Source organism: Lycium ferocissimum, chromosome 8 (assembly GCF_029784015.1).
Source record: "Lycium ferocissimum isolate CSIRO_LF1 chromosome 8, AGI_CSIRO_Lferr_CH_V1, whole genome shotgun sequence".
In the NCBI taxonomy this organism is placed as follows: Eukaryota; Viridiplantae; Streptophyta; class Magnoliopsida; order Solanales; family Solanaceae; genus Lycium; species Lycium ferocissimum.
In genome coordinates this window covers 27,189,528-27,196,460 of record NC_081349.1, presented here as the reverse complement: position 1 = coordinate 27,196,460, position 6,933 = coordinate 27,189,528, and the positions used below count along the sequence as shown (strand labels likewise).

General features: G+C 36.8%; 1 pseudogene; it reads left to right on the top strand.

Moving 5' to 3' along the window:
* The window catches only part of LOC132066208 (inorganic pyrophosphatase TTM2-like), a 7,184-nt pseudogene extending 3,246 nt beyond the window's left edge, over nucleotides 1–3,938 (top strand).
* The last annotated feature ends 2,995 nt before the right edge of the window (nucleotides 3,939–6,933 follow it).

Here is a 6,933-nt window from a genome sequence, read left to right as displayed (position 1 = left end):
AGAGACCCTTAAAATTTACCCATTTATATTGTATTTTAATTTTCTTATTAAGTTATTTTTTCGTCATCGTATCATTATTTAATTGTTGCGAGGATGTAATTAAAGTCTAAATTGCGCGCTTTTCACTTTTGATGCGGCGCTTGTGCCGGATTCTCCAAAAATATGCTACTTTTGGAAATTCCTACATGCATCCGTTGACATTTTTAAATAGTCTGAGCAACATAGATTAAAGTAGCTTATATGCATGAATGGATTTTTCTTTCTTTATGAAAATGAATTTTTCAATTATATTTCATTATTATAGGGTTAATAGCACTTTTGGTCTCTTAGTTATTGATAAATTATGATTTAAGTGCATATTTAACATTCAATTATTTGAAATGTGCACTTTTGATTTCTTCCTTGTGAATATTCACAAAATTTTCTAAAATATTAACCACTTCACCATTTATTACTCATGTCTTATGTACTTATGTTAAATTTATGTCTTCCCATCTACATATTTGAGGGGTAACGTGCGCCTAACAATAATCTAAATATAACATATTTCTATAGGTGAAAAAAATAAAATAAAATACACATTTTAATTAATTAAAGATTAAATATGTTAAGTCTCATATCACAAGGACTAAAATTCGAACTTAGCCATAAATGAGGGATTATATTTTTTATTGAGAGACTCGAGGATGTAGTGGTCAATCTTAGTAGTTTCTACTCCATGGTTATTTATTTATTTATTTATTTTATTTTATCATCTAGTGGTGCTTGGGCATATCAGCTTTTCTTGACCAACTAATTTGCCAGGAATTATTTGTACATGTAAAAAGCGCTGATCTGAAGTTTTGATGGTGACAACTTAAAGTGGTTTTTGAATTATAGGGAGTGGGTCACTGATTCGTTTGTCATATCTCCCGAGAATCAGTTTTGAAGTTAATTGTGAAGCTTCTTGGTGGATTGATGGCTTTGGGATACACAATTGCAGCAATACTCAAAAAGAAGTAGTCACGTATTTTCTGATGAAAAGGTCTGCGTGAAAATTGATTGGCTAGAACAACTGAACCGGCATTATGTTCAGGTAGTAGACTTGTTTTACTCTCTCCTCCTTGCTAAGATAGATACATGCTAAATCCTTGTCATTTTTTGTTAACTCTCTGTTGGAAATGACGCCAAGCTAGAAACTAATCCCTGCTAATTTGCAAAGGCCCTTGTGAGTATTTATTTTTCTCTTTTTATCTTGAAGAAGAGTAAAGTCATTCAATTTGTAGCTTCTGATCTTTTAATTACCAATTACAGAGAATATAACTGACAAGGAAGGGGTGTGTTATTTCAAGACTTTGATGTCCACTACATTAGTTGAGGATTGGATTCTCCTTGTTGATCTTTAATAATTCAGATTGATCTAGTTGTCTCTTAGGATCAGGTAGGAATATTGTTCTTTAAACTTCTAATATGCTAGATTTTCTCACTTTGCCAAGGTCCAAGGAAGAGATCGCCTTATTGTAAAATCTGTTGCTGATAAGCTGGGACTGGAGGGTTCATACACTCTGCGTAATATTGAGCAAATACAGCTAGAGAAGCTTGTGAATGAAGTAATGGTATGCTAGCTTCCATAGCTTTTCATAACGTTTGTCTCTCTCTGCATGGCTTTCTGTCACTTAGTAGATATATCGCAGGCACTACCAGATGATTTGAAAACAAAGCTTAGCTTAGATGAAGATCTTGTCTCAGCCCAAAAGAAGCCTCTCTCGAGCCTCAGCAGATAAGTAGCATGGAATAAAATTTAAGAAGGTACTTGCCTATCCATTTTCCCTATCAACCAGTCAGAGAGGTTGATCTTTATCAGCAATTGATGTATCATCCTCTACCTCTATCAATTCCTCTCAGAGCTTCTGTTTCTGAGGTAAAAGACACCATTGAATAATGGTCACGCAGAAAAAAAAAAAAAAAAAAAAGGAGGGGGGGGGGGGGGGGGTCATACGACGGATTTCATCAATAAGCTGGAAAAATATCTGCCCATGCCAATAATTGCTTGTGGCTCAATGGCTTTAATAGAAGGCTGCTTAGCTTATGTGTATATGCGCCTATGTGTCATTCTGTTTGATGTGTAGATTGAATAGATCGGCTCCCAGATTTTAACTTGTTTGATTAGGTATTCAACTCCTTATTGGTTTGTACATAAGCAAGTCATTCTTGGCATTCTATATTCAAGGAACTTCTCTGACTTGGCTGGGTGTCCTGCCAGAGAAACCGTATCCTTATACTGAACAGATGAGCAGATTCGGCATTTTCTTAGTCATTAGCAACTGCATTATTCTTTTCCCTTCGTTTCATTGTTAAGTATGTTAAAGTTTAGGTAAAATATGCAAGGCATACCATTGGATGCTACGGAATGGTTGAGTTGTGTAGACTTTGACTGGTATATTTGGATATGTCCAAGACAGGAATTTAAAGAACATTAATTTTAAATGGAAGTTTTTTCAGAAACTTGCATGGATCTCCATCCTTATTGGCACAAAACCTTTGATGGTGGTGTGGAGATGGGTGGGAGCCCCAGCAGGTGTTGCATTCTCTGTTGCATTGTTAAGTATGTTAAAGTTTAGGTAAATATGTATGTGTACCATTGGATGCTACAGTCATTGGAGTTGTGTAGACTTTGGCATATTTTGGATATGTCTGAAGATATAACTTAAAGAACATTAAATTTAAATGTGAAGTTTTTCAGAACTTGCATGGATCTCCATCCCTTGATGGTGGTGTGAGATGGGTGGGAGCCCCAGCAGAAGCGGATGAGATCTTATCTTGTCCAGGAAAAGTTTTATTGATGTCAAATTGATCTGTTCTTGATCGGTTTTTTCTTTTTGTTCTATTTTTTTTTTTTTTTGGCAGTGGTTTTTCCCATTCGTACGCAAATCACAGAGAGAAAAATCTATCCAAGATTGATACTGATAGTCAGAGGTTTGATGACAGAAACACTGATTCAGCAGCAACATTAGCAAACCAGGTTTTGTATTTAGCAACAATGAACATCTTTTCACTATACTACTATTGCTTTCTTGGCGTGCATCACGTCTTTCATGACACTTCCAGAGATTTACCCTTCCTGTTTGTTGTCCTTCTTTCATAAGGGAGCTGTTACACATTTATCGGAGCAGATTTCTACCTTGAATGATCGGATGGATGACTTCACATCTAGAATGGAAGAACTTAATTCCAAGTTAAGCAGCAAAAGAGCTTCTCCGAGCACACAAAGTCTGGCTTTGCAAGCTGAAGGCTTTGTAATGGATCCCGGCCCAACTTCTTACTTCATATCTGGTTTAGAAAAATGGTTCCTTGACAGGATCCATCATGCCAAATTCGTCATCCTCCTCTTCGCTAATCCCAAAGGAGTCTACTCTGATGGAAGAGGTACATTTTTCACTAGGCTTTTGTCATGCAAACCTATGATTAATCATCATCTTCTTTTACTATGATGATGGAACCTGTGAATATCAGAAGATAACTAAGTTATTATTACCTTTGCACTCAACTATCTTACTGAAGTATCTGAGGTTTTCTTTATATTCGGTTGTGATACACAGCTATCCAATGTTTCACGTGGACAACGCCAAATTATGCATCAGTTGGACAGTCTTAGCAATCTTCTCCGCTCACAGACTGGGAGAACAATCACGGCAAGCAAGAACAGGCAAGAGAAGAGATATTCGTGATATTGATATTGATTCGATCAAAGTACCTCTCACTGTAACCTTAGTAGTTGGTGGATTGGGGTTCTTTCTATTTAAGAGCCTCCAAAACCGAAACTGATTCTTCTTCCTAATGTAAAACCTATGCATCATTGCTCCTTTATACTTTTCTTTTCTTGAAGTTCATCAGCCCCATGCTAGTATTTTGACTATGTAGTACCCTTCAATCGGAATGGACCAGTGTTTCATGGATCAGGCTGATCTGTGGTTGGGGCAAGAAAGGCAGATTAATGCCTTTCTATTTGCCAGTGAGTTTTGTTAAAGAAGGGGATGAGTCAGCAAGTTTTGCATACTTGTGGGGTTCTTTTGATTAAAATTTTCTCTTCAATAGTAACTTTAGAAGTTAATTAGAAATTGACCTTCAGGTACAAGATCAAGATGCCCTTTGCTGATGCTTTTTGTCATTCTCCAACTCCGGATGAGTTTGAGGCCATCCGGCGTCCTTTTTGAATACATTTTGTTGCTTCCCTATCTCTAAAGGGCGAGGGTGGTGGCTTTCTTGTGGTATTAATTGCGAACTCATTCCATTTTTGGCGGATTCGTTCCCTGTTCCTGCTGCTGAGAAGCTTCTCGCAACTCCTTATATGCATTTCTGACTTCCTGTTTGGGAACCAAGAAGTGGAATGAAAAAGAAATTGAAAGCCTTCTCCTTTGAGCTGTCTAGCGCATGAGGAAACATTTTTTGGGCCTTATTCTAATTTCTGCATGGGCAATTCGCAGGATTGTCCTTCCTTTGGGATGGTCTTTAGTTTTTGTCCCTCAAAATGTTGGTCTTTAATTTTTGGCCTTCGCATTGCAATCCTGAGCTTCGCATAGAAATCATGAGGTTCTGGGTTCGAACTCCCGCTCAGATATAAATTAAAAAAAATTTGCAAAGCAAGGCTTGGGTCGCGTGTATGCCGGATCCGGCATATACTTCTTAAGGAATAATTAAAGTTATGCCGGATTCGGCATAACTATAAATTCCGCCTTATAAGGAAAATTTTATGCCTTAAGGAAAAGTTTCGCTTTAGGGGCATATTTTTAGTTATGTCTTAACTAAAAGTCTGCCCCATAAAGCATAACTAAAAGTATGTCCCATAAGACGGATTTTTTTAAGGCATAACTAAAAGTTTGTCTTATAAGGTAAAGTCTATGTCTGAAGGAAAAGTTATGCCATATGGGGCCATATGGGGCATACTTTTAATATGTCTTAACTAAAAGTCTGCCTCATAAGGCATAACTAAACTATGTCTTAAAGAAAAGTTCTACCTTACGAGCAGACTTTTAGTTAAGGCTTAACGAAATGTTTGCCCATAAGGCATAAGTATGTGGGGTTCGGCATAACTTTGGTTATTCCGGCATACATGCGACCTAAGCCTTGCCTTGCGTTTTTTTTTTTTTTTTTAATTTATGTCTGAGCGGGGGTTCGAACCCAAAACCTTAGGTATAAGGCCCTTTTTCAAGCGAAAGGGCAAAACTTAAAGACCACAAATATGAGGGACAATATTTAAAGACCACCCCAAAAGAAGGGAAATCTGCGCAATTTTTTGTTTCTGCATCTCCATCAAAATTTGCACCTTTTTGTATATGATGTACAATACAACACACATAATTTTCAAAGAGCTCAACTAGTATTCGAAAATGTAATTCTTTACACCATAAGGTCATTGTTACTTGTTGTAGCATGTAATTTGCTTTAATTTTGTGATTATAATTTTATTTTCATTTTGGGGTGGGTGCTGCCTCGCGGGGCCATAGTGGGCCCAATGGTTAGCCTCCATTTATATTTTGTTTAGGGGGCAATTCGCACTTCTTTTGGGGTGGTCTTTAAATTTTGCCCCTCATATTTGAAATCTTTAAATTTTGCCCTTCGGCTAAAATCCATGGGTTCCAGGTTCGAACCCCCACATAGTCAAAATTTTAAAAATAATTCGCGAGGCGTGTTTAAATTTCGCTATGCCCCATCAAGATATACACTTGTGAAGGAATTACCAAAGCTATGCGGACCGACATGCTTATGCCTTATGGGTAGACTTAGCATAAGTATGCTTGGTCCTGTAACTTTGGTAATTCCTTCTGGTTTATCTGGTCCAGAAGCATAAAAGTTTGCCCATTAAAAGTATGCTCCCAGGGCATAAACTTGTTAAGAAATTACAAAGTTATCTGGGACCCGATAATTAATGCCAAGTCGCGCGCAAGGCATGAGTATGCCGTAAGGCATGAGTATGTCGGGTCCGATAAATTTGGTAATTCCTTAACAAGTGTATGCCGGGTCCGGCATACACGCGACCCAAACCTTGCCTTGCAATTTTTTTAAAATTATGCTTGAGCGGGGGATTCGAACTCAGAACCTCATGATTTACGCGTGAACGCTCGTAGTTGCAATGCGAGGGCAAAAATTAAAGACCTTATGAAATAATGAGGGGCATAATTTAAAGATCACAAATATGAGAGGCAAAACTTAAAGACCAACCCAAAAGAAGAGCAATCCGCGCAAAAAAATGTTGTTTAGGGGTGTTTCGCTTTGATATGGATTTATTGAAGGAAGGTTTCAGCTTAGCATAAGCTAAAGCATCCCGTTCATTAGTCACTTCCTCTGCATGGTCAACTTTTTTTGGGTTAATATATTTGAATTAATCATATATTCATTCTTACGCGTAAAGATTCATACTTTTAATGGTATGTTCTTGCATCAATACTAACTTGAAGCTATAGTTTAAGCGAAGTGACAATATCGTAAAAAAAGGGTGGCATATATCATATATGCCTTCTTTCTTTATGGATAAGGTGAGCGATCTTAACATTCCCAGTAGTGAGACTAGCTTAAAGTCTTAGGTGTTTAATTACTAGCTGTCGTTTGTATTTTGATAGTACATCTTAAGAGGTACAAGCTATATTTAGCAAAAATATTTATTGCCAGCCAAAAATTTCTTCCCTTAACTCTTTCGTTTTCCTCCTAACACCTATAGGTAAAAACTTACCTGTATTAGGTGTTTACATTAAACAAGTGGATACATGATGTGTCTGAATATACAAAACTATTATTTAGTTAATTAATGTATATTATTACTTCATTAAATAACTTAACGGGTAAATATTTATTGCACCCACGGGCCTAAACATCTTAATTAGGCTATATTGATTTGCCCACAAAGAACATAATCATAGGTTTTCTCCCTTTAATTTGTTTAAATGAATACAATTACTA